Source organism: Simochromis diagramma, unplaced genomic scaffold (genome assembly GCF_900408965.1).
Source record: "Simochromis diagramma unplaced genomic scaffold, fSimDia1.1 OVJJ01000453.1, whole genome shotgun sequence".
NCBI classification, from domain to species: domain Eukaryota; kingdom Metazoa; phylum Chordata; class Actinopteri; order Cichliformes; family Cichlidae; genus Simochromis; species Simochromis diagramma.
In genome coordinates, this window is record NW_024387471.1 from 993,093 (window position 1) to 1,018,811 (window position 25,719).

General features: G+C 42.5%; 1 protein-coding gene across 7 annotated transcripts in view; it reads right to left on the reverse strand.

The window, feature by feature from the left end:
* The window catches only part of fam163ab (family with sequence similarity 163 member Ab), a 37,909-nt gene that overhangs the window by 7,810 nt on the left and 4,380 nt on the right, over positions 1 to 25,719 (reverse strand). For 4 of the 7 annotated variants that reach the window (XM_040015109.1, XM_040015106.1, XM_040015108.1 and 1 more), the window contains exon 1: positions 15,900 to 16,954. The exons of 1 other annotated variant lie outside the window; for it this stretch is intronic. The gene's annotated coding sequence lies outside the window, so the exon portion shown is untranslated. Of the gene's footprint in view, positions 1 to 15,899; positions 16,955 to 25,719 lie in introns of those variants that run through there. 2 more of the 7 variants (XM_040015104.1, XM_040015102.1) reach the window with 1 other exon arrangement.

The following is a 25,719-nucleotide window of genomic DNA, read 5'->3' on the forward strand; positions in this document are numbered from 1 at the left end:
TGGCTTTCGTCCGTCAGACACACAACAAAGCACTATTTTTGGTAGCGCGTGCTAGCGGGCCGTCGTTATTACCGTGTTGTTTGGAAAATACGGCGCACTTAAAATCAATCCTTTGATTTTTCTGAAAGTCGACAGAGCCCCTTATAACCCCGTGTGCCTTATGTATGAACTCTGGTTGTGTTTACTGACCTGGAAACGATTTTATGTGCACGGCGCTCAAAAATCTGTCAAATGTTTCAGTACGACTTTGCTAAGCTACGAAGCCGCACCGCTTGATGGATTGTCGGAGCGTTACGGCTATCGTAGGCGGAGCCTCGCGGAGTGATACGTGCTGTGCTTCAACATAATGTTACCGTATTGTGTGTGTATAACCTCTTTTTAAGTTTCGTGGATATTATACATGGTTATGCTGAGGATGTGTCGGCCAGTTTCCACTGGAAATGCCTTTTGGTTAAACTGTCAGCGAGGAATTTGCATTTGCACTGTTACATTTTTATATAACTTTAATGCACATAAAAAACAGCTGCTTGTTTAAGTGAAAATACATTGATGTTTTTTTTTCACTAATAAAGTTGAGGAGTTGTAAAGTACTTTGTCTCACATCAATTATATCATCAGTTATATCGTTATCACAAATTTTCAAATATATATGGTGGTAAATATTTTTGGCCGTATTGCCCTGCTCTAGCACCGGTGTTAAGAACGTTCATCCATTCCTTCATTAAACCACAAAGACTTGGAAATAACGTCCGAGGAGAAGAAAAGGAGCGAGCGCCGCGTAAAAGGGGTGTGATCTGAACCGCTACACTGGACCCGAGCTCATAAACCATGTTTCTGTCAGAAAGTACCCCAGCCCTCAATTATGCGTGCGGACTAAACTGGATGGCAGCTGACAGATTCCTCTCAACATCATTCATCATAACTCTCTTCACCGTGAGCAGCCTCAGGCTCGGCACACCAAACTATTTTTCATAATTAATGCCAGCACGGTGACTTGTGCTGCAAGGAGGAAATGGAAATGGAGTCGCCGCTGTCACCACATCATCCTTTACTCAGACGCAGGCACGAAATAACAGACTTGTTTTTCTGTTTACGTGTTGCTCTGCAAGCACTTTAAGACAAACTTCACTTTCATTTGTGGTTCGTTTATTTGACAAACTGTCTGCATCAGCGGCGCACACCACACGCCCACTTAGACACACAGATCCCGTACACGCTGCATGAGCACACATGTACAAGCAGACAGGAAGTTGGATCAGATTAGAGTGACCCTCAAAACCCCCACAATGGCTGGAGAGCCCTGCACGCCGATAACGCTCTCCTACACGGACGCAGTGATACAAACACACATATTCAAACAGCCAAACATACTTGAGCATTAGTGAACACATCAGAACATCCTCATAAAACATTCATTAGAAGTGACAGCAGAGTTTTCATAGCACTTAGCAGCAGTCAGTGTACAAAGAGGAGCAGCATTTCATTTATGAACAGCACTGAGCCTCAGGACTCGTAACAAGTATCCAGTTTGGCTCGACACTGCAGTTTAATCGCACAACATCTGAGGCCGAGCAACTGGGATGGTTTGCAGTAATGTGCGTGCATACATTATTATAGCAGCTGAGGTCTCAGATTTAAGCACAATGTTTAGTTTCTACACATTACTGGAGCTCCCGTCATGCACTTCACTCCCAGAAGGGAAAAAGGAAAGTGAAGCAAAGTATCACCAGGGTGTTTTTTTATATTGGGGCGATCGTGGCTCAAGAGTTGGGAGTTCGCCTTGTAATCGGAAGGTTGCCGGTTCGAGCCCCGGCTTGGACAGTCTCGGTCGTTGTGTCCTTGGGCAAGACACTTCACCCGTTCCCTACTGGTGGTGGTCAGAGGGCCCGGTGGCACCAGTGTCCCGCAGCCTTGCCTCTGTCAGTGCGCCCCAGGGTGGCTGTGGCTACAATGTAGCTGCCATCACCAGTGTGTGAATGTGTGGATGACTGGATATGTAAAGCGCCTTGGGGTCCTTAGGGACTAGTAAAGCGCTATACAAATACAGGCCGTTTATATTATCATTATTCTTACTTGCACATAAGATCTGCCTTCGCAGCGCTTTGACAGTATGATGGTCTGTGTGTACCCAATGACACCACTGAACTATTGCTAATGAACTTCATTAGTTCTTCCAGCTGTTTCTCATAATCATACTTAACTTTCCAGCCTTTTGTTGCTCCCATCTCAACTTTTTTGATTTTTATTGCTGCCATTCAGTTCAAAATGAATATTATCCATTAAATAAGGGAACACTTTGATGTTCTGTTGTGAAATGTTGGTTCTTTCAGATTTGGCCTGGTAGTTAGTAACAGGCCGCATTAAGCTACGTTCCACATAATTGATTTCATATTATGACATACGCTACATGCATATGATAGGCGCTTTGTTCCACCTCGTGTTAGATGACACGTATAATACTATGCAAAGATTACACAGTGCAGAGCGCCGTGGTACTCGCTGATGCTTAAGAGGTTTTATGCCTGCGATCATTGGCATTTTATTGTTATTGCTTTTCTTTGTCCCTGTTCGGAAGGCGTTTCCTTTATAGGACAAAGATCCTCCATATTGTAAAACTACAGGTTTCCCCAGTTAGTGGTTTTGGCAAATCAGAGTAATGCACACTTCTCCCAGGCCAGCTCTGTCTTTGATGGAGTGCTCACTTTGGATTCTTGGCCATCAGTCTTCAGGAGCGTATGAAGGACCTTGACTGCCCCCAGAAGATTTTTGCAAGATTGATTTTTTGGATCTTAAATTGTTCAGACCACCAGTAACTCACTGTCACTCTATGCTCCTTCAAAGACACTACAAACCCGCACTGGACTTAAATGGCATAGCTTTGAGTCCTGCAAGATTAAGGATTGCTCATTAGTTAGTTTTAAAGTTTGTAATGACAAATATGTGTTTTTGTTGACATATATTTCTTTAAATCGACTTCTGAAGATATGATCAAATTACCATTGTCAGATGAAAGACAATAAATCGCCCCTTTATACATAAAACACATCAAATCCCCCAAAACCCCGGAGACAATGCGTGGTTTTGACCAACGAGCGCCCAAACATACACCTCACACCCCCGCCCTACATTCTTTTAAATTTGTGACTTCGCATACGAAGTTCTAGTTTCAGAATATTCCGTAGCTTTATGGTGGAGAGAAAACAAGTCACCCATCCAAACAGGATTCACGGTCACAGTTGAAATGTAATTTGTCTAATCCTGTTATCTGGCATTCCGAAAGCTTTCCCATATCAGCTTCCCCTCCCCATCATCTGTGTTGTGGCCAGGCGTGGGTGTCTGTGTGTGTTTGCATGCGTGTGTAAATGTGCGTTTGTTTGCACGCGTGGGTCTGAAGTAAACACAAGTGTGTGGGTTGGTTTATAAAACGTGGAACGCCTTTTTCTTCAAGATTATTCCTCGTAAAAGCGGAATAACGGGGAAAGTGAATCTGTGAAGGCTGCAAAAGCTCCAAATGAAATCTGAAGATCAGCGTTTGGATTATTGGATTTTTGTTAATGTTGTGAGTTCAAAAGAGCAGCCTGTACATAGTTTGATGCTGTTCACTGTTTACAGTCCTGCTCTGAAGTAAAAGTGTTGAAAAATGTCGGCAAACAGTCACTTTATAAAAATGAAAATAAGAATAAAAACTCAGTGACCAAAAGCACCTGTGTGAATGAGCACTGTCCTTGGTGCTGAAGTTACTGGAAGCAAAACCTGGATTATTTGTTGTTTTAAACCATGAAGCCCGGTGGATTCAGTATTTTTATTTGCTCTAAGATGCTTTTGTTCACTGTCAGGTGAGTAATGACACATGGCCCACATGTTTGTGTTTATTTGGTTTTAAAAAGAACGATTTTAGTCGAGCATATCATTTTGATCAGTCATAAAACACTACCTCAGGCAGCACGGTGGTACACTGGATATAAAAAGACGTTTCTCGGTTCGAACCTCCTCCACATCCTTTGTGTAAGAATGAAGAAAACGGGGTTAACCCAGGACGGTAATGTTGCTGGTAATGGTGTGTAATGGTTGTGGTTCTTTTTTGGTTTTTTTGTTTTGGTTTTTTTGTATTTCCATAACTTGTGTATCTGCAAATATACACATTCTGTATTTTTCATATGAAAGAAACTATACTGTGGTGGGGCTTGCTAATTTCTTGTTTTTGATTTATGTATGTTTTGTTTTGTTTTGCTTTACTTTTGTTTCATATGTTGTTTGTTTAATTTAAGACTAAAAAAAAAAAATTAAATGAATGAGAGGTAAAACTTGAGGGGGTAGGGACAAATAAGTAAATACTTCAGCCTACTCCTTTTCAAACAAATAATGGAATGATATTTTGTAATGATTGTGAAGGCACATGTTTGAAATGTTTGAAATAAAAATGAACTGAATCGAGTTTGTTGATCCGGACGTTGAGTTTTCAGGGAAACCCATGTTCAAAAGAAGTTTCCCCCTTTTTAACTTAATGTCACTAATACTAAACTCTGTGTGTCGGAACAAAAAGTATTTTAGCAGTTTACAGCTACACGTTGTAGAGATGACAGCCTTCCAGCTGATAATGACTTCATTTCCAGGTGACCTTGAAAGCGCTGTTCATACAGTGAGGAACCTACCGGAGTTCAACCAACCGTTCCCATCTTCTCTCTTAAGCTGCCTCAGCAGTTATGGACCGATAGGCAGAGATTGATGACAGTGGACATTTTAGTTCAATTACTTGATTTTGCTCGAGGTCATTTGGAGCAAAGAATGCAATGAATGTGAAGAACCACTCTCCAGAATGATCCCGTTGGCCCTATAAACCCACATGATCAATAAAGACAGTAAAACGACTTCGTTCCTGTGAAGATGGAGAGAGATAGGACAATAGAGAGTTGGAACAGTTTGAATTTTTTTCCTCCGTCCAATCTGGACCACGTTCTGATGCCCTATACGCTTCTGGCAGATTTATAACTAGTGTACATTATGCTGTTATGCAGCCCTCCGGGCTACTGTACTCGAGCCTGCCAGCTCCTGATTCAGCCTTTCTGCACACTTGGTGTGACTCAAGATGTGGTGAATACCTTTACTCACATTGCAAGTGAAAGATTTATTACGTGCAGACTATGTGTAATTTCTATACATACATCAAATTCAATTTCCTCCCTCTTCATAGAGAATACCAGCAGTGCTGTGCTGGTTATGGCACTACCAGCTGACGTCCGATCTCTGCCCTTTAACTGCTATTACAACCACAGCTGCTGTGCTGATAGTAATATTACTATGACTGATAGCTCCAATAGGGTTGCTATTATTACTGCTTGATGGCTAATACTGTCCATGAGAGAGAAGAATTACCATTGTCTCTTATATGATCATTGCTTGTGCGGTCACACTAAACACGAGGAACGCGGTGGTTAAATGTTTTCCCAAAATCTATTTTTTCAAATCAAGTCAGGGGCAAAGCAGACAGTGTCTGTGAGGGCTTTCTAGTGAGTCAATTAAAAACCGCAATGGGCACAAAGCCTGCCACAGAGAGCTCATAAACTACTGTAGAAGGTTTCGCTCAAACACACTTCATTTAATAAACAGTGATGATCACATCTCACGAGAAGCCGTCCAAAACAACTGGCAGATACTCTCATACTGATAATAAATGTTTGTAACATCTCTCTCAACTATACAAAAGCTTCTGGAGTGCCTGTTTGCAAGGCACTGGATATTCCAACTCTGGCCGTGGCAGGTTACCTTTACAGCCAGGTTTAAAACATATAGCAGGAAGTTTAACCTCATGATAAACATTCCCAACATTTAAACACCACAGTGAGCTGAATGAAAACGAGCTGTTGTACACCCACCTTTAACACACATATTGTTCCAATAAAAGATTTATGTAACTTATATCATTTTCCAGTATAACGTCACCAGATAACAGGACATCAGCTTATTTCTCTTTTAAACTTGTCTCCATATGTTTTCTTGTAACTGCTTCAACACGCCTCATACCAAGGCTCCCGGCCTGTGGCTGAGCTCTGGACAGCTTTAGCTTTAGCTGCTTTCTTTCTGTTAGCATCTTTAAAACAAATTAATGTTCACCTGGATGATAATGGCTTAACTGTCTGATTACACATGTTGTCATAAATGTTTTTGTGGCAATTCCTCCAAATTTTACTTTGCTGAACTTTCTATCTGCCTCACTGATGATAAGAATAGGCCACAGACACATGCTAGCAACCTGCAGCTAAGTGACATGCTAGCAACCTGCAGCTAAGTGACATGCTAGCAACCTGCAGCTAAGTGACATGCTAGCAACCTGCAGCTAAGTGACATGTTAGCAACGTGCAGCTAAGTGACATGCTAGCAACCTGCAGCTAAGTGACATGCTAGCAACCTGCAGCTAAGTGACATGCTAGCAACCTGCAGCTAAGTGACATGCTAGCAACCTGCAGCTAAGTGACATGCTAGCAACCTGCAGCTAAGTGACATGTTAGCAACCTGTAGCTAGCATGTGACTTTTATACAGTCACTAGTTTTCACGACTCTCATAACTGGACATAGGTGAGCCTGACCGCATCGAGCACAGAAAATCGGTCGGTTCTGGTCTCTGCTGCCTGATCATATTATCTAATACTCAGCTTCATTGACCTGCCATTATTATAGCAAGTAGTAGGTAAATATGGGTGTTCCCAATAAGATAACTTAACAGAGCCTTCATTGATGTCATTACTACCCATTCTTTAACGTAAAACGGATGTCATTAATGAGCTCAGTTGTATGCTTTTGTACATGTACTAAATGAAGCAATGAGATGTCTTCCAAATTACAACGCAGAACCTTCTGCAGTTCAATACTGTTAGCAGCTCTTGTGTTTACTTTACTGAATAATAGTGTCTATTCACCTTTGGTGTGTTTTCCTGATTAGAAAAAGTGCAAATAGGAAATGGAACAGGGACTGATGCATGTTTTTATCAATGAGTTGGAAACAAAATGGAAAGCTTGTGGGTCAACTGAATATAAAGTCAAAATTCAATCACATTAAGATTCTTAACAAGCTGAAGCACTGAATTGCTGCATCTAACCTTGGGGGAAGACCTCTACCCACAGAGCTACTGACTAACACACACTTCAAAGCTGAAGACTTGAATTGATTTTTTTGCTAATTTATATCCTGTTCCGACAGATTCACAGTGAAGAACTTGAGCAAGAAAAGGAGTTGACATTAACATGCATGCAGCTTTGAGTTGAGGTTTGAGGTTTACAGGGATTTCATTATAGCTGCTCAGCTCCTCCTCTGCTGTCTTGCGATATGCCAGCCTCCCTGCACATTTGGCAGCAGTGCAGCATCGCTGAATGCACATCCAGTATAGGGCAGTGAGCAGCCAGGGAAGCTGTAATTACTGTACCACTATTCTGCTGGTCAGCACAGCAGCCTCATAAAAGGAAATGAAATGTTCCAGCTTTAATCTTAGAGGGAGTAATGTACCACGAATATTGCATTAGCATACAGTCGCAAGGAAAAGTTGCAACAGATGCTCGAACAGATTGAGATCTGGAGAATTTGGAGGTCAGGTCAAAACTACAAACAGCTTCATGTTTCTCGAACCATTCCTGAGCAGTTTATTTGTAGTGTGCCGGGATGCATTATCCTGTTTAACAAGCCCACTGTAATTAGGGAATACCAATGCCACGAAGAAGGTAGGCGACTATTTTTACACAGCTTCCTTTCAACCCATAGTTTAACCTGCCTCCATGTCTTCTCCAGTTAAATCTGCCCCACTGTACATGTGTTACAAAAGAAAGTATGATTCATATGATCAGGCTGAACAAATAGTTTGTGATGCCTTTACCTAAACTGTGTCTATACCTGGACATTTTTTGGTTGAAATAAAAAGAAATGTAAATGCTTCCCTCCAGCACAAATAAACACTTTGAAAGGCCTGGAGAAGTACTGCTCAAGAGCATTTAAACCTGCACAGTGCTGTAAGGCTGGACGGTGAATACACAATAAGGCTTCACAAAGTATATCTGAACATATTATATTATTTTGATTTCATAACCTTTGTGCAAACAAAAACAGAATCCGAGCAAATACTTTCATTGTAAACCAGAGGATTCTAATACAAGCTCTGCTGTCCCATTAATCAACAGCTGTACACTCTGGCTGCAGAGCTCCACCCACCGTGGGTGCCTGACCAATCACATTAGGGCCCCGCCCACATTTGGGCTCCGCCTCCAAACAGGCATGGTGTCAACAAAATGAAATTCTTTGCTCGTATTACGTTTCAGCTCACGCAAACATTATGACATAAAAATCATTCCATAATGTATGTCTTGAATTTATCTAATAAGACTAATTAGGATTCCAGGTAAGACTTCTTTTCAAAATAACACTTCTGACTAAATTTGCCCAAATTTAGAAGAAAGTGTTTACCTTTTGGTGAGAACAATTACGTATGTCAACCTCAAAATCATTCACTTTAACAGAGATAAAGTATCAGTGATGCCTTCATAGTTTTTAGTTGGCTTGTGCTAAGTTCAGAGTTCTCATTTCCTTACTGTCCCATCATTGTAGACTCAAAATCTAAGCGTGTCAGGCTACAAACCAGGCTAAACACTTTTATGGAAATGGCCATCAATCAGTCTATGAGCACTGTGCAAAGCCTGTGCCAACCTTCACTCCCTACAGTGCATTTCCCACTACTGTCAAAACAAACCCCAGTGAGAAAAATCCCTGGGTAAGTATGACTGTCAGTGCATTGATCAAAGCTATTTCAACACGTAGCCGTGAGACAAACTGAATGCATGACCTTCAGCTTGCAGGACGGTAACTGAATCCACTGTGCCATCCTGCCAACAGTCAGGCAGACTGAAGAGGAAATGCTTCCAGGACAAACAACCACTCAGCTCTCCTCTGGTCAGTTAGGCAGCGGCTCTCCGCTAATTGTTTTTGAGAGGGTCGCTCACGAGTTTGTCTCAAATGCATCAGGAAGCAAAGACACATCAATAATCAAAGTATCTTTATGCAGACACAAAATTCCAATCTGCAACAAAAGGTTTGTCTCCAATCATCACAGCATTGAGCTGTTTTCATCCCATCCATGCAATCATGGTGAGGCTCGAGAAACAGAGAAGCAGCTTGTGAGTGACACGATTCCTACTGACTCTTATTGTAGGCAGGAAGAAAGAGAGGAAAGAGAAAAGAGACCCCGCAGAAACTTTATCACCCAGTTCATCTTAAGAACATCAGTCTCTTCACGTGCATCAGTTTATTGAGATTAAAAGGTTTACAGACTTTGAAATAATGTGTTTTATTTGACATGGATTCATTTAAAGATTCATTTTGTGCAGCTCACCGTGCTTTAGCCATGCCACATGTTTTATTCATATTCAATATATATTTTACTGCAAATCTTCTGTGTTCTCAGTTCATATTGATACTATCTGCATCTGGTAAGCTGACCTTTCTCATCTTTACTAACCAATGCATATATGCACGCTGAACTCTGGGCTGTGCCACAGCTCGGTGTGAGTAAGAGAAGCAGGAAAAACTGCTTACTGCAAGTATAAATGTTGGATGTGAGCTTCAAGCGCTGCTTGCGTAAGAGAACGGCTGCAGAATCAAAACTAATGCTGGGGAGCGGGTGGGCAGTGATGACAAAAAGATGTAATTTCAGGAAAGACGTGTTTTAAAGAATAATAGTTCGAGTTGACTGTAAGATAAAGAGTTTCCTCTGCGGAGAACAGCTTAAGTCTTAAAGCAGGAGGTACGGAGCTGAAGTAAGCAGTCAGTCATGGGCCACTTCATGAGTGGAAGCCTTGTTTTATTAGACGGGAGGATAGAGGTGCCTGGGATAGGTGGTCTTATTGCCACGTTAAGCTTTTTTCCTTTTACTTTTTAAGGACTGTGATCACGAAGAACTCCTAAAATCTGTCCCAGGCTTTCAGAGGAAACGTCCACTTAAAACTAACAAAAGGTCACATTTTGTGGGTTTGTGCTCCACAAATCCAGTGTGTGTGCTAAACGTTTGTGAGCGTTCAGACGAGTGTATTTGTGTGCATTTGTTTCTCTAACTGAAGCATGAACTACAGATGAACTGCAGACAGCATTGGGGGGAAAAACAAGGTGGAGACATTCTCAGAAACTGGCCTTTCTCACATGTAGCACACAGCAGGAGATAATCCACTTCAGACACATTCTCTATGCTGGAAATATATTTAGTTTAGGTGAGGGTGTTGCCCAGAAAGAGTCTGGTGCAAGAGTCGGTGAATTCACTGGATTATTGCTCTGTTCTTAAATGGACATTACACAGAGTTTGCACAAGAAAGTTAAAAGGCTGTTAAACCCTAAAACAAAGGGCCATCGTTGACCCTGTGGTTTAGAAAGAAGCACAAAGGACTTTGGGGAAAAATCTAAATACTGTTTGATCCGTATTAGAATTATTATTCTTCTCCCTGATTGCCAAGACTTTGGACCGTGTGGTGGATGCAGTGGAGGAGCATGCAGGGGGCAGTTGTGACAGAAGAGGATGCTACACCTAGCTGATTATTTGTGTGACGAGCCCCAAAGGGAGCAACACAAAGAAAAAGAAGGTCGCACAGGGTTGGATGACGTGCACCTCACAGGGTTATTTATAGAAGAGCCACAGGACAAGTCTCGGCTGTCCATCAGCATCTAAAGGTCAAAGGTCACTGTTTGAGGATGCCAATGTTCACATTTTGGACAGAGAGGACAGATGGTTTGAAAGAGGAGTGAAAGAAGCATCTATGTCCACTGTGAACAACCACTTTTGAACAGAGGGCGGGGCTTATGACACCAACTGTCTGCCATCTATAATCCAGTTTTGAGATCCTTCCCAGACGCCTGAACGCCCACTCACATCCTGGGCCATCTGACCTCAGGAAAGGCTTCACAATGAGTTCACCCAAACCTTGGTTGATTGTGACCTGCACCCGTGTTCACACCTTGACTCGTGTGATTAGGTAGCGGATCAAGGGGGTCCATGACCCTCTTGGGGCGACACTCCCATTGGGCTTAAAATCTGGGACTCTCCACCAGTTGCTCTTAGAACTGAAGAAGCTTCTTGGATGAAACTTAAAGAAGTCCAGACGCTTTTCTTTCCAAGCTCCTCCGACTACGATGACCTGGAGGACTGAGAACCTTCACAGACTCACAGGGTTGGACATTTCAGTTCTCATGTGCATCTTTGGAAGATCCTTAAAAGTTCAAGTCCATCATTGAATGTGTGAAAACAAATGGTGCATAAATCTAAATGCCAAAGAGCTTCGTTCCCCTTTCCCCTGTCTTCCTGTGCAGGAGAGTCAGTCTGGTGTCATCTAGAAGTTGTATGCATGCGTCTTTGTGTGTGTGCGTTTTTGATGAGTCACCACAGATAAAGCAGCCAGCAGCGGTAGAGCTACATTAGCAGATAACAGCATCTCTCTTCCAGAGACCACCGGCTTTGCCAACAGCCCTTCTTCTCATTCGGCTCATCGTAACCCAGGGTACCTGCGCTTCAGGGCAAGGGGCGTTCACAACCCCGTGCTACAGCGTTTGGAAGTTAGCGTCACGAATGACCATCTAAAGCTGAATAACAGAAAGTAGATCTCAAAACAGTGTGTTTGAGAGGACAGGAGCATGAGGATGCCCACTTCCCTTAATGTCAGCATACTGTGTGTGAGCTGTAATAGGAGTAAGATAGGAAAAAATACAAAATAAAAATATCTATCAAGTTCTATAGTTTAACGATGTACCAGGAACCAAATATTCCAAGGCAACATATTACTGTTAATCGTGTATCTAGCACTCAGGTGGAGGTGGGCAGCTTACAGCTACATGAAGGAGTTTCTTTATGATCTTTTTGGCACATTTATAAGCTGAAAGTAGCTTTCAGCTCCAGACCCAGATCATGCTAGAAACCAGCCATCACTGTAGATTCAGGTCTGTGTTCAAATCCTAGCTGGCAGCTAATAAAGAGGTGAAAACAAGCTGGTCTGACTGCTGTTAGATGCTAGAACTTAGCGTCCTGTCCTGCTCGTGCTGCACTGCAGCTCGGACGCGGCTCGCCTCGCCTTTCATGTGTGACTACAGTACGCGCAACTCTCAACTTTTATGGCAAGAAACATCAATACAGCAGCCACGAAGACCTTAAGGGGCGATGAATAATTCACGCAAGGCTCCTGAAACACTGAAACACTTTCCTCTTCCCCGTGTCGTCTGAGAATCTCTCCGCCAACCCCCAACAAACACACACACAGCTACGGCAGCTCAGACACACTCTTTCATGCATGTTGTCCCAGAAAATACACTCAGTGCAGTGTTAGCAGGAGGATGCAAGGACTTTACAACCAAAGGGAGGCTGAGTACAGCACTGTGCCACAAGAAAGCAAGACAGTCAGAATCTCTGACACAGGCCTTCCCTGAGGCAACAATGACTGCGCTTTGATTTCAAAAAATACTCATTTGAATTCAAAACACCACAGGGCAGTTTGAGACTGTCATCATTTGGATGAGACACACTTATAATACACATTATGTCACACACGGCGCCTACCGAGCTTCAGATGTTCATCTTGTGGGGACATGATGCAAGATTGTGGGTCAAAATTCAACCACTAGATCACTGGATGATTTCTTTTTCAGCAGACTTTTAATGCATCTGCTTTGGCCGCATGATTTCAAATTGCAGGAACCATTATTAAAATGCTTGTACAAAAACATAAGTGTTTGTGTTAGGACAAGGATACAGTGTGGTGCTTCTGTCCCACCAACAGGCTTGAAGAGGTTAAATTGGCCAGCACAAGGTTAAATATTCCCAGCATTCCCGTATCCGCAGCAGAAACACGAGAAATCGTGTACATCGGGAGGATTCGTTGGGTTTTCTAAGGCAAACTGTTTCCTAACTTCACTGAGGATGATCAAATATTTAGTCACATAGCCAGAGCAGGCAGTTACAGAGCAGCTTGGTACTGACAAATCAAATGTTGCTAGCAGCCAGTTGTCATTTCCCACAGTGTTTTGAAGTGTAGGCGCAGCGCACCATCGCACAGCCTTCGTGTTAAATACATTTTGTCTGTTGCTGCTGCGTTAGCTGTGACAGCGCTGACTGCAGACTCCTCTGGGAAATCAGCCCACTTCCTGTTGTATCACAGCCACTGGAGGTGAAGGAATTAAGACGTTTGTGTGTGTGTGGAAGCGGGAGGATATAGAGAGGCTGCTCTACAGATATTTCGTCAAGCTGTGTTTTCCAGCCAGTCTCCATGAGAAATGGGTCACACGAGGTTTTAATGTGGCGGAAATTAATGAACGAACATAAACGTAGAGGCGAAGGTTTTGTTTGGATGTTTGACGTGAACATATCCGCTCATGGATAAAACACCACCTATAGCAAAGGCTAAGTCTGCAGTCAACACTGGACGTCAGTGCAGCAGCAGCTCTCTGAGGCTTTGCTTCCAAGACAAGAGCTGAACACCATCACGTAGCAGCTTCCCAACAAAGTCACTGGTCAGTCAAAGCAGACGTGTAAAACATGAGGCCCGAGGCCCGGAATCAGACCGCAAAAGACACCAATCTGGCCCACTGGATGGCTTTGGAAAATGTGAAGAAGAGCTTTTAACTGTATTTCCTACTGATAAAGACCTCCCCATGGCTGCTCATTCACCAATGCAAATAAGTAATAGATACACCATTAAATGACAGAAGAAACTGGTTTTTTTTTTTTTTTCATATTCTACTTTATGATTTATCAGTGGGTTCAAAATAAAAACAAGCAAAAAGAAAAAAAAATGTCTCACTTGAAAAAAATGATCTACTTTAGAATAATATATATTTATATTAATATATTATTGCACTAACTGAAGTTTTTCTCTAAATTTACACATTTATTTCTTACTATTTCAGCCCAAAGCAGCATTTCTTTCTCATGTAGGAAAACTGCTGATATTGTGCTTTATTTAGGTCTTTATATTAAACGTATTTACGCAGATGAAAAGAGGGATTTCACTGGTCCGGCCCGCTTCAGATCGAAGCCGTCAAAGGGCCCAAAGTGTAAAATGAGTTTGACATTTCTGATTTAGGCGTTTTGAACATGTCAACTTTAATCTAAAGAAAAGACGGTTAAATATATTTCTCCTTTCTCGGACAGCAAAGTAACTGCTGCATGTGCAAATGAGGCAGCAGCACAAAGACATGTTACACATGTTGGTCGCACACAGTGTCACTACATATACGCTACTGTATATGAACGGTGTTTCCACAGAAATACTGTATAAACGACTGACGTAGCCACCAAAACACCACCTGGTGCTTAGGAAAGAGCTTTTGCGATGCCTAAAACTGAGCTTTGGGCCATCGCCACCTTGGTGTTTTGAAACCGGATACGACAGGCGATGCACATATTTGACTGTGAAGTCAACGCCATGTGTTAAGACGTTGAGGTTAAAAGTTGGCTAAGATGGCGCCGCCCTAGTGGCAGCCTGCCGTAGCAGCTCCCGATCGCCGTAATGTTCTTTTTTAATCTTTTATATTTATACCTATATCTTTATATTTATCTGTTTATCTTAATATGTCTCTGTTTCTACACTCATTTTATACGAGTGCTTGATGTTTGTTGTATATTTGCTGCTAGGGCAACTAAATTTCCCTCTGGGATTGATAAAGTTTCTCTGGTAAAAAGTTGCCTGCATAGTCCCCATTATTCACTCTAATAGTGACCATAATTTAAACGTCCACATGACCTGAAGCTAGAGGTCATTAAGTCATCAGGAAAATCTTTACTGAGGAGCAGTCGAGTCAAGCACATTATCGTATAGATTTGTCTACAACTGGATGTTTTTGTCTCACAGAAGTCGCCCCCTGTTGAGCGATGAAAAGAATGCAGGTCCTTGGTGTCACTTTTCAGACTGAAGCAGCATCAGTCGTTCATACAGTCTGTGTTGTGAGGAGGATTGTGTGTTTGCATGCGTGTGTATGCAAGCGAAAGAAGGCTAATAAACTAACAAACGACACTACATAACGGAGCCATAACCAGCTTCGTCATCCTGTGACTCTGCAGCCTCCATGAGCAACAGCGAGCACCATCAGTTCTCCAGGTTCTGATCAGGCGAATACAAAAAAAACAACCTCGAGTGCAGAAACTCAGAAACCAAAACAAAGCGAGCACGTTTTTTCTTTGAAACTTTGCTTTGGTAGCAGGACTCTGAGGATTGACTTCCTTTGGATACAGCCTCAAGTGGCCATTTAGGTAAGAGCAGTTATTTGTGATGGATAAATATTTTTCTTCTTTCAGTCCAAAATTCTGCGTCGTATTTTGCAACTTGATTGTACAATGTGGCCATTAAATGGTTGTACCTGTGTCATGTGTAGCATGTAGTACAGTGAAGGACTTTGGGGGGGGGGGGGATCCCTCTCCGGGAGCCAAACTGAACTTCAGACACCAGCAGTGACTCTCAGGAACCTTACCTCGTTTTCCCCCATCTGTTCAAAGAACACTAACCCCAAGCAGCGAAGTAGCCGTCACTGCCTTCATCTACACATCACTGTTTAATTAATTTCATTTAATGAATTGCCAGCAGGCGATCAGAGTAGAATCAAAATGGCAAACACCTCCCGCTGAGCTTCTCCGCCCTCACTTTATCTCCACTGCCCACATTTCACGAAGCATAAAAGTGAAAAAATAGCCTCAATTAGACCTTCTCTGCCAGGTAATGTGACATTTTCATAAACCTAACAGAATAGTGACCCTTCTGAACCCCAATCATTCTAATCACAAACTAAAACCTCTGATCATAAATAAATAAATAATAAATAAATGGATTTTAAATAAATCTATATCTTTGTTGAAAACGTCTTGCTTTGTGCTCACAGTTTCAATTTCAACCACACATACCTGATCTAATTACATGGTCCGCTCGTCAATCTTGGGCCAATCTTGTGGAAACTGACCATGAAAAATCCACCAGCATCCTTATCGCAGCAAGAGGAAGACAGAGAAACGCGGTACATGGGACTGCGGCGGAACTTCTCCGAGGATGAGCCGGAGTCCAGAGCGCGTACAGCCGCCAGGGAAACTAAACACCAGCGGTGTGGAAACCCCAGATTAGAGGTCAAATGCACGACTGTGAGCACAGCCAGAACCGGAGGACACTGAAAAATGGAGCATACTGACGGCGCGGCAACCGGAGGAAACAAACCGATAAGGACGAGGACAACTCCGAGATGAGCGCTTTTTACGCGCATGTAGTGTGTGAAAACGCGTTCACCTCCATTCACACACGCGTTATTCTCGGGACTCCAAGAGAGAAAGCAAGCGGCAGGAAGCTTGAAATCACGGAATTTAAACCGGACACATCCAACAAGTGCGGGACGCGAAGGCGAAATGACGCTGCTGGGCGGACTGGGGAGCGATGGGAGGAGAGGAGTCGCCCCACATCACGCAGAACCTCCCTTAAAAAGAAGGCGTGATGTAGTGGGCCTACATTTCAGAGGAATGCCAAAAATATATTTATATATGAGCCAGAATATTACCGTCGAGGTTCCACTTAACTCGATGCCAGTAAAAATGAAGTGGGATGTTTCTGAACTCTGTTTAATCACCGCATAAACTTACAGAGTGCACCATATTCAAAATATTAGTACGGTATCATATTACTGTATGAGTATCACAGTACTGTATGATAGCAGTAGAATTCAACATGCTGATATAGTAGAAGAAAGAAAGTTAAATGATGAAGATAATAACACCAAAAATAGCATGTAGTCATCATTATATGGATACAACCAGGAGACAGGACATATCGACGCTTTCAGCCATACTCATCACCCATAAACTCCTTTAGACTCAAGAATACAACCTGGATGTTACCCTGAACGCTGGTTCAGAATGTTCCCATTATAAACGAAGGCTGGGTAATACAGTAGAGCCCCCATACACAGACCATTGAGCCACAGTAATTGATTTGCCCTCAATCACTGTTCCTTTAATCTACTTACTGTTGCAGCCAAGTCAACGCCAATATTGACGGAGAGGGAAGGCCTGGCTGACTAAAAAGGGATGTGCAACAAAATTGAGACACACAGATTAATGCAAGTGAATCCAAGAAGAGCAGGGCAGCGGAAGCTGGGCAGTCTTGCTCCAGGCTCTCAAACTACAGAGGACAAAAACTGCCAAAATCACAAAGCAATAAATGATTAAAATGCATGAAAAATAAAGGCAAGGCAAGTTTATTTATATAGCACAATTCAACAGCAAGGTGATCCAAAGTGCTTTACAGAGACATTAAAAAACAGAAACAAATAAAAAGCAGGATTTAAAAATGGGAAAAAAAAAGAGTACGTTTTAAAATTTAAGCTTAAAAGTAAAACAGTGCAGATTTGGTGCTTTATTCAAATGCAGCTGAGAACAGGTGAGTCTTCAACCTGGATTTAAATAAACTGAGCGTTTCAGCTGATCCGAGGCTCAATAAATAATAAATAAAGTTTGCATTAAAAAGGTTATGTAATATAATATGATTCTTCTGTTTAGCTTTTAGCTTTGTTTTACTTGTTGACCTCTAAGAAGCTTGGACCTGTTTATTTTTCATCAATACGATTTATTGACGTATTATTTGACTGTATGACTTCCAGCTAAGCTAAGGGACTAGTCCATACGTCACCAAATGGCTGACCTCGGTCCGGATCCGGACCAAGTGCTGGATCTGTCTGGAACGGTAATCAGTGCCAGAAAAAAATTCCCCATGATGCATAAACCCAGAGCTCTGTTTTATCAGTACGGCGTAAAACAGTGGGCGCAGGTAAACCAGTCCTTACGGTAATCGCCTACTGTTTATGGAGTTAGGCAGAAAAGCCAATCAGACATATAGCGTACTGCAGACACAACATAGAGAGGAGCAGACACGGTGTGCTCGGCGGTGAGCGAGTGGACGAATCAGTGTGGGCTCATTCCTCCAAACCTTTATGTCTCACATGCTGTGAAACAGTGGAGCTGTTAAGCGTCTCTATGAACCAAACACAAGTTTGTTGAAAAGACGTATCCACCAACGCACACATTCATATGTGCACCGACCACGTTCAGACCCAGATTCAAGCTCCTCACGCAGCAGTCACATGATCATTTGGGCGCTCGTTTTAAAAAGGGCCCGTTTTTCCAATTGCAGATGTGATTTGTTTCTTGAAAAGCTGGCCGCCAATTCCTCTTTAATTGTTTGAAGAAACAATTAGGAAAGGAAAGAAGAAATATGAAGAGAAACGAGACACTTTTTTGGAATAAGCACTTTTGATTGTATTATTATGAAGAAGAATATGTTTATTATTTGTAATGAAGGCCTGAAGTTCACTCTGTTAGCCATGTGTGTCTTAATCAGAACAAAAAATAAATATCACTGTGATGAAGTGGAAATATACAACCATGATTTGATTGACATGGGATGAAACTGAGATCTGGATCTTGTTGTGAACGAAATCTTAGTGATCGAACCTACTGGGATGTTAATTTGTTACCCCTGAACTAGTCCTTCTTATAAGTGTAGACAGCTACGTCAGTGCTGTGGGAACAGAATCAGTAGGTGAAATAGGAAAGCATCCATCCATCCTCCATCCATCCATCCATCCATCATCCATCCCTCATCCTCCCATCCATCCATCCATCCCTCATCCTCCCATCCATCCATCCATCCATCATCCTCCCATCCATCCATCCATCCATCCCTCATCCCTCCCATCCATCCATCCATCCATCATCCTCCCATCCATCCATCCATCCATCCTCCATCCATCCATCCATCCCTCATCCTCCCATCCATCCATCATCCTCCCATCCATCCATCCATCCATCCTCCCATCCCCCATCCATCCATCCATCCTCCATCCATCCTCTCATCCATCCATCCATCCTCTCATCCATCCATCCATCCTCTCATCCATCCATCCATCCATCCTCCGTCCATCCATCCATCCATCCCTCATCCTCCCATCCATCCATCCATCCTCCCATCCCCCATCCATCCATCCATCCATCCATCCTCTCATCCATCCATCCTCCATCCATCCATCCATCCATCCCTCATCCTCCCATCCATCCATCCATCCTCCCATCCCCCATCCATCCTCCATCCATCCATCCTCCCATCCATCCTCCATCCATCCTCTTCTGCTCTTCCTTATCAGGGTCAAGTTTAAAAACTAGCAAAAACAAATACATTAGTCTGACCACTTAATGCTTTATTGCAACTATAATCACTCAATTTTACAAGCTGACACCTGTTGCAAGGCTTGTGTTGAGTATATATTATTTCTGAACATCTCATAGTCCCCTGTCTTCTCATCTTTGGCTACTCGCCTCACTTACACAGTAAGACGTGGCTGACGAGGTACTTTGGGGTTGTGAACTGTGAAATGTTGGAAACACAGTCAGGAAAACTTTGTCTGAAATATCAGTTTCTTGTGATGATACTCACAGTAGCTCATGGTTACACATCTGAGATAAAACTGCAGGGACAGCTTGTCGTGCAGCTCAGTACCGGATCTGCGTTCAGTCGACCAGGTAACCTTTACTGCCACAGAAAGTGATTTTTCTTTTAGTTACCCAAAATTACAGAAAAAGACTGGGAGATGAAAACAAGCAGATCCTTTTAGTGAAAATACCACTGGTACAAAGTCAGTGTCTGCTAAAAACATTCAGGGAACAAAAGGAATTCAAGACAATAAAAGAGAGAGTCTGACATCTTAGAAGATTTAGAGGATTGAGAGACCGGTAACACCTTGCTACCACTCTCATGTCTGTATGCTAGACATGAATCTGCAGAGAACACGTCTAGCTTTGCTTCAAATAAAGACCTACAACCAAAGTAAACATCTATCCTGACTTTAGCCAAAGGCAAAAGAACAATGACCCACCACATCTTATTCTCATTAATTATCTTACTAGGTTGGGTTTTTTTGCAAACACAAAAGTGTAAACACAAGTTATTGTTTTTCAGAACAGTAATCTGTTTCTTTGATCCACCACTATGACAAAAACTGAAATGTCTTTAATCAAGATATTAATCCATAAGAGCCCAGACGCATTTCACAGGAAAACTCTGGGAGAGTCAAAGTTGAAACTTTAACAGGAACTTTCCTCCGTGTGTAAAGGAGCGTAGACACCTGTGTGGCCGTGGTTGTATGGATTAAAGATGCTCATTCAGTAAAACTAGAGTCGCCTCAAGGATACGGTTCAAAACCTTTAGTCACTGCTTTAAATGTTCTCTGGAAAGAAATGCATACCTGTTCAGACTTGGGAGAGCGGGGGACCTTACCAACTACCACAAAAACAAGGACATGGGTTTAGACCGCTCCTGTAAATGCACGCCACACCAGTCTGTGCAAAAACTGTGTATCTGAAATGTAAAAGAGAAAGAGAGCATCCAGAGCAAGCTAGAGCTGTTTGATTTAACTGACAGTATTGACTCTGGGGGAGGTGCAGACACAAGATTTGAGTTTCACATTGCTGGATCAGTCAGCAGTGACCTTCCCTCATTACATCCAGGACGTTACTCCGTATTACGGTATTATATTTTAGTCAGAGGAGGGGACTAGATGATAGAATAGGCAGAAGGGTCTGAGATCACAGAGGGCAGACAATGTAACACACATATACTGCTGTACCAAAAAGGGGGGAAAGTTGTGTAAGTGTAGACATGTGCTGGTTGACATGATTAACCCTAACCTGAAAATCTGGCTAGCAGTTTCTGAAGCATATATATCCTATTTTGGTGACTGATATAAATATGAGTTACAGCAGATGTGTTAAACAATGGCTTGTTGCAGTTAATCAAGCAGTCAGTCAGACAAGATATCCATCACAGCGAGGAGTTTGAGCCAGAGCTTTATAACTCATGTCTGACCTGCGCCGTCTGATGGACTGATGGGTTATGGGAAGTGCACTGTAGAAACACAATGCAATGGATACTGGGCAGCAAAGCTGGGCACTGACGAGGTACCGGCATTTAAAATCAAAATAAAACCAAGTAAGAGCTAAAGTAGCTATCACCTGGCTAGGTGTTTGGGTGTGTGTGCAGCATCTCTATAGCAACCTGGCTCACAGTGTGCCGTGAGAGTGGAGACCATAGAAAAGCAAGCCACGAAGCTCCCACTGCACACTTTTGGTGCTGATGTTAATGTCAGAGGAGGTTTGGAACACATCAGCATCTGGCATCTCCGCCGTGAAGCTTCATGTGCTCTGCTGCGTCAAGGGCGAAATAGAGTGGTTTCCAAACCCTTCCAGTGTGTAATAATACCACAGCTGATGGTTTAGTGTCCAGGAAAAACTGACTGTATTAAATTCAGTGTAAATGTTTGTAAAGGCACCCTGCATGGGGTGGAAGACAAAATGTGTGGACTAATAGTTTTGTCCATATCATCTAAGTTTTCTATATGAAAATACTTTTTAAGAAAAAGGTCACAAAGTTCCCCTTCCACCGCTAAAATCTCTACAAAGGTGCATTTTAGCAGAGTCTTTGTGAAGGTTCTCAGTCATCCAGGTCATCGTAGCCCAAGGAGTTTGGAAAGAAAAGCCTCTGGACTTCTTTAAAGTTGCTTGAAGACGTTTCACCTCTCATCTCAGAAGCTTCTTCAGTTCTAAGGTCAAATGGTGGAGAGTCCCAGATTAGCCATGGGGGACACCCCCCCTCCCCCCCATGGGGGGAGTGACTTCAGAAAATCAGATGATAGGGTGGGGCTAGGTTTCACAGCGGGTTCACCTGAAACCTTGGTTGATTGTGACCTACACCCGTTTTCACACCTTGGCTCATGTGATTAGGTAGAGGATCAACAGGGGGTTCATGACCCTCTTGGGGGGGAAAACTCCCACAGGGCTTAAATCTGGGACTCTCCACCATTTGACCCTAGAACTGAAGAAGCTTCTCAGATGAGAGGTGAAACGTCTTCAAGCAACTTAAAGAAGTCCAGACGCTTTTCTTTCCAAACTGTTGAAGAGTTAACTAATTGATTTGTTAGTAAATGAATTTAGTGCAAATTAAAGTTTAATTACTTTGGAATAATGTGTTGAATTAAATGCAGGCCCTGCATATCAAGATGAAAATATCATCCAACTGACTGAAGCACAGTGAATGCTTTGAGGCTGCTTTGCTGCCACTGGGACCGGAGAGCTTGCATGAAAAGTGAATTCCCAAATTAATTTATGTCAGAGTGGCTGATCACCAGCTAGACATCAAAGTAAATCTGCTAAAGAAGCCTTTCAAACACAGAGAAGCTGCTCTGCAAAAGCAGCGCGATGCGAATGCTTAATTCACTTGTTCAAGAACTGGACAGGAGGCTTGAATTTGTCTATATTTGTAGACAAAAATCAAAATGACCAGAGTTTCCAGACTGTACTGTTTGTGTCATTTGATGAACTTAATAAATCCACAGTGCTGTGAGTATTTTCCTCACTGTGGTGCTGGGTTTTATCTAACTGTTGATATTCAGTATTAATAACTTTCACAACAGTTACTGCATTTCAGTTTCCTCCGTCCGTGCATACATGAACAAAACGGATCCCAGAAGCAGATAGAAGGAACATGCAGGACAGAAACGGTGCGAGAAAAGAGACGAGACCAGGTTAGAAGTAGAAGTACAATATGGGCAGAAGACAGAGGAGGAGAAACGGAAAGAAGAGAGGAGGCGACAAGAAGAGGAGAGCCCTGTGGGCGATGATAGATCATGACTAAGCATTACACTGTTGGCTGTAAGTGAAGCCATTCATCAGGTGACCTGCAGCGATGCCTGCTCTTCATTCAGTGCCGATTTTCCAAAGTTAACATCAGTATCTATTTATACTAAAGTGCAGATGAAACAAATCACAGGAAATAAACAGCGTATACAGTACAAGATCAGTACCTAGCATTAATACAAGAAGTACAATCTTACTGAAGTACTTCACAGACCTGTTTGCTACACTTGTATCCATGAAATCCTTCACTTTTACTGCGGAAACTTCGATTCTTACCTAATCTGCTCGTTATCCCAAACATCCTAGCTGCTCTACAGTGAACAGACCATGACATAATAAGATAATAAGATTAGAACTGCTCAAATACAGTGAAAGTACTCTTGCTGCGTGCTTTGACTGACAGGTGTGGTTTGCCTCAAAGAAAACCATAGACTGTAAAGGTGGACATCACCCAGTGGTTGTAGATTCTGCATTACATGTTTGTGTGGCACCATGTTGGTTTTTCACACCTCATGTGACTTATATGGCGTATTGGCTAGCACTTACCTAGCTTGCTTAGCCAGTTGCATTAATAAAATGTACAGGTGCAACTCAAGGACACAGGTATTGGCTAATTAGTTCTGAGAAATGGACTGATACAACACTAAAATCTCACTCATCAAAAGTGTGAACTGCAGCCTCAGTTTCCCGTTCTCAGTTGACAGGAGTGGCACCCACTGTGGTCTTTGTTGCTGTAGCTAATCTGCTTCAAGGTTGGACGTGTTGTGCATTCAGAGATGCTCTACTGCATGTAACATGTGGTTATTTGAGTTACTGTTACCTGCTTATGAGCTCAAAGCAGTCTCCTCTGACCTCAGTGAGGCATCTTCACCCAGAGAAACACCTCTCACTGGATAGTTTCTTTTTTGGACCACTTCCTGTAAAACCAAGAAATGCTCCTGTGGGAAAATCCCAGTAGATCAGCAGTTTCTGAAATTCTCAGACCAGCTGCTCTGGCACCAACAGTCATGCTATGTTCAACTAAACCACCTCTCTTCCCCTTATGACGCTCAGCTTTCAGCAGGTTTGATCGTGTCTAGGTTCTTGAATGCACAGAGTTGCTGTCATGTGATATTTGCATTACCAAGTACCTGAAAATGTGAATCTAACAAGGTGACAGATGCAGCTATATAGTTATGTGTGATTACTGATTATGTCACCAAAAAGTAATCCCATTACTTTACTGATTACTTATTTTCGACAGCAATTAGTTACTTAATTTTCAAAAACATGACACACAACCTGAATACATAATGAAGCATAGACCTTTCAGCCCAGTTCTATTTCTTTGCATAATCCATCGAATGAAAAAGTTTCTTTTTAAAACGTATTTTATTCATTTTAAATTTTTAACTTCATGCATCAAGCAAAATGAAATTATATGCAACAGTCTTTCAATATCTCCTGCATATTCCAGCACATAAAATAAAATCATGTTTTGTGTTTACACTCTTTCAAATAGATGCAAGTAAAACACAGCAAAAATAACTCAAATCAAAGACTCAGCAGCTCTTAAATCTACTGTCAGCTGTTTAGCAGGAGTGAGGCGGGTGGAGGTTTGCCCACAGCACATGTCAGTGGGGGGATCCGGGGGTTTCTCTGTGAATGTCACGTTCCCGTGGCAGTGTGCTCGCTGCTCGCTCAGATTTCAAGTTAAATTTTTGGCTGTAGAAAGAAGTTTTCTTCCCACGCAGAGTGCACAGTGGACGCTAATGTTTTTGTCACTTTGACAGAATCAAGCTCAAAGTAATGTGATTACTTCCACACTAAATGCTCGTACTCTCTCTGCACTCCATATTATCCATTGTTGATCTGCACACGTCTGTCGCTGCCACGAACGTCGCACGCTCGTACGTCACTGTCATGAGACGCTCACACAAACAACATCACGGTTTAGTAACGCAGTAACGCAGCGTGCTTATGGGAAAGTAACAGTAATCTAATTACTTTTTTGCAATAGTAATCCCTTACATTACTCATTACTTGAAAAAGTAATCGGATTACAGTAAGATGTTACTTGTAATGCGTTACTGCGCATCTCTGATGTCCAAGCCACTGTTATTTTACCGCACATGCAAACCCTGCGTGCCGTAGGTGAAACTATAATAAATGAATCAAGCTTCAGATGATGAGGATGATCCGCCCCCTCACATCCAGCTTCATCCTTCGAGCTATTCCCGCTGCTCCGTTCTCTCTGTCACTTCCACTTTCCCACGCTGTCAGATTCCCCTCATTCAATTTCATCATGTCTGCTGTGGTTTAACGAGCCCCCGTTCTTTAAAAATTCATTGCCTTTGTGTCTTTCTGCCTTTCAGACCTTCTTCCCTAAAGCCGCCTGCAGCACACATTCACCTCCACCTCACCGTCCGCGGCCAGGTCTTTCCCTGCGAGTCTCAATCAGCTGCTAACTCCGCTCCAAAACCACCGTCGTTTACACGCCAGGGTCCTGTCCTCATTCCTGTCATCAGTGGGGACTCTGCTCTAATGTTTGATCAGAGTGTAATCACCAGAGTATTTCATTACTTAGCCTTAAATCTGCAAATATTATTCTTTCCTTCTCTGATTCGAGATTCTTAATGTCCGTCTGGAAAAAGCTACATACTACAGCTTAATGCAACAAACGCCTATTGCAGCTGTTTAAGACAGAATACGGGTGAACTGGAGCCTGTTCATCCCAGATATGTTGTACAGCTGACGGGCTTTTGTTGTACAAATCCAGTCTAAAGCACCAAAGGGACTTTCGGTAGAATGAGCAGAGAGGGGTTTAGCTATAGAGATTTACAGTTCTTACTGAAGGACAAACTTACTCCTCACAGAAGAATATAGCATTTTCTACCTTGTGGGCATATTGCCACACCATCTTTTATGAAATGTCAGTTTTTCTGTTTGTTTTTTCCAAGTTAGTGAGTAACCGTTGCTTCAGGTGGATTTAAAAAAAAAAAAAAAAAAAAAAAAGGTAAAT